We start from the raw sequence: 3,070 nt of genomic DNA, 5'->3' as shown, positions 1-3,070 counted from the left end.
TGGCTCGGAGCCTGGAGACTGTTTCCGATTCTGTGTCTCCCTCTCTCTCTGCCCCTCCCCCGTTCATGCTCTGTCTCTCTCTGTCCACCCAAAAAAAATAAATAAACGTTGAAAAAAAAAAAAAAAAAAAAGATCAACAATGGGAATCATGTTTGGAAGTCAGGTATTTATGGAGCACCTGCTGTGTGGAATGTGTTTTATGATAAATAATCAGCTAACCCTGATATATCTTACAATTTTGGCAAGTCAGGGTTCACCAATCTACCCACAGTCTCTTCAGAAAACAAGTGGAGGAACCCATGAGAAAATCACAATGCCATTGGGGTTCTGGAGTTCTGAGATGGTATATGAATGCCACACTTGGGAAATATTCATGAGGGAGCTAGAAATTTAGCTGTACTGAGAAGTGGATAGAATGTGTGTAGGCAGAACAGAAAAGTGAAAGAAAGAGAAATAGCATCAGTAGAGGAGTGTCATGGCACTAGAAAGGAGGCAGAAGGCTGAGCAGGCACTAGAGAGGTTGGCCTGACCAGATGCTCATGGGAAATAAGGTTTAATAGCAAGAGTGGTGCCAGGAATGACACAACTACTAAGTAGCTCATTATTTCCAGGCTGGTCACAGGAGAATATGGCTCCATTTCTAGGTGTTATAGGTTCTCATTCTGTTCCACCTCTCCCCGCCCATTCTTTTAATTTCTTGTGTTTCAGAGCACATGATCTAGGCAAGGTGAATTTGTCTTAAGTTTTCCAAAAAAAAAAAAAAAAAAATAGCTCTGTAAAAAATTTTCTTGGGTTCCTCTAAATAACCACCACAGGCCCTCCCAGTCACCTCTTAACAAGATTTTCATTTAAATTGGTTCACTCACCTGGCATTTTATGATAGTCAAGCCTGTCTTTGGTGATCAACTGATACTGTTACTGCTATCTGCTATTTTATACTCTGGAATCAGAGGTGGTAAGGACAGAGCCCTTGTCTTTTGTATTTTGTACTTTGTCAAGCACTGGATACATTTCTGGCATTTTGTACTTAACAAGCGTAACAAAGCACACCCAGGCCTAAGGATATCGCATCTGCTGTCCTCAGGCACAATAAAAGCAACAAGCCCAGTGGTCTCCGACCTGCAGGGTAGTGATAGATTGCACCGGGAAATGAGGCTCTTATCACAATCAACATGAAAAAAAGAAATAATGCCTCAAGTGTATCTCCAGGAACACTAGAAGAGCCTGAATGGAAATAGCCCACACCCAGGAGACAACTGCTTTGCTTACCGAGGGCTTCATTCCTACAGGCCCTTTCTGATAGATGTATAGTGCCAAATGTAGAAACTGAGGGTCATGTAAAATTATAGGGTGGTGAACCTAAAATGAGTAGAGATAGTTTCAGCAGATAGTTTTCAGTTGGAGTGGGGGAAGAAACTATTGGCCCTTGATTCTCATTTAACAAAGTGAGAATAGGAAGGTAATAAAGATTACGAACCTCCTTTTTGAGTTTAGTTCTGGAGACTATTTTTGCGTGTCATCCTTGCGCAGGGCAAGGCTCGTCTTCTCCATATCATTCCAATTTTAGTATATGTGCCGCCAAAGGGAACACTCTGGAGACTAGTTTTGCTAAGAAGGTTGTCTCAGTAAGTATTTTATTCTTGATGAGTTGTTATTTAGACAACAGAAATGCAGAATTTCGTTAACCAGTATAACAGGGATTTATTTTTCTTTCTGTAGACTAATTGAACATTTTAATAGACTGACTATTGCTTTCCCCATTTTTTGAAAATGAGGTATATCTGCATCTTTGTATCTATGGGGAAGTTTAGTGACCAAACTGGTTAGAAATTCAACTAATGTACAATATCATAACTTATTACAGAACTTAAAAAGTTTAATTCATATAGTAAATGGTCTACCAAATGAATGGGCCAGTTAAAGAATATTTTAGAAACTGCTTTGGCTACATGAAAAATCAAGATGATAGTCTTCCTTCTCCAGATAATTATTTGTTTGTTTTTCCTCAAAAGTAAAATGAGCTATTCCTCAAGAATGGACCACTATCAAAAGGGTTAATATTTCCAAATCCTTCAGTAAGGTTAGGTTACATGAAAAAGTGGCACAGCCCATTAAAATTGCAGGTATTCAGTTTTTATGTTATATGTTTAATTCTACACAAATCCAGGATTTAAAAAGAGCCATGTAATTTAATTAGCATTAATCAATGTTGATTTAATAGAAGGCAGAAGAAAGTTCCCTCTGTGTGTACATTTAAGAAAACAAAAAAATAAAACCCAAGTTACAATAGAGTCATAGTCACTTATACCCCCAAATTTAAAGACTTAACACTGTCTGAAAGGTTATGATAAACATAAAACAGTTTCATTGTATTGTTACTGATACAGCTAGCCAAACAAAAGGTACATTTCTACCTTCCAAAAATTTAAGAAGCTAAATTATTTAGGGCACAAATTTGGGAACATTAAGGAAATATAGCATGTTCTAATATGGACATCTAGAAGGTTACCTAAAGGTTTCCAACAGAGACTCAAAGGCAAATTCTAATGTAGATGGAATAAGAATCTCATACATTCCCTCAAACCAGTGGTGATTCAATCATTTGCCCATGGTGTCTGGCATCATGTTAAGCATGAAAGTACAGGTTAGCATCAATTCAGAGTCACGAAGTAGACAAACAGTTACAGCACTGTGGGTTTCGAACGTTGACAGAGGAGAAAACAGGATAGTAAAGGCATGTGGAAGGACATCCAGTACAGCTTAGGAGGCATAAGGAAAGGTTTCCCAGAGGAGGTGATACTTGAAGTAAACTTTGTAAAATAATTTAGCCATAGACTGGTTCACTGGAGATTGTTGGAATGAACACAATTCCTGCAGTACCCATAGTACTTTTTTGAATGTCTCTTTCATTGCAGTGTGTGTTTTGTAAGGACAGGTTCATTTTTAAGCCTATTTTCTGAAGTCCGTTGTGCTTTTTCCTGGTGATTTATGCAAGTTGACTACTAATGACTAATGAGAACAATATGAATGCATTGCTGCTGCATAAGTGTGGTGTGGTTTTGCACTTAAA

The 3,070-nt window shown here is 38.0% G+C and overlaps 1 non-coding gene across 1 annotated transcript; it reads right to left on the bottom strand.

Moving 5' to 3' along the window:
- Window positions 1-1,484: 1,484 nt before the first annotated feature.
- On the bottom strand, window positions 1,485-1,589 carry LOC123607767. Its single transcript, XR_006716911.1, has one exon. It is a non-coding gene; the product is annotated as a U6 spliceosomal RNA (small nuclear RNA).
- Window positions 1,590-3,070: the final 1,481 nt, after the last annotated feature.

Source organism: Leopardus geoffroyi, chromosome A2 (genome assembly GCF_018350155.1).
Source record: "Leopardus geoffroyi isolate Oge1 chromosome A2, O.geoffroyi_Oge1_pat1.0, whole genome shotgun sequence".
Taxonomy (NCBI): domain Eukaryota; kingdom Metazoa; phylum Chordata; class Mammalia; order Carnivora; family Felidae; genus Leopardus; species Leopardus geoffroyi.
This window is presented reverse-complemented; position numbering and strand designations above follow the sequence as displayed.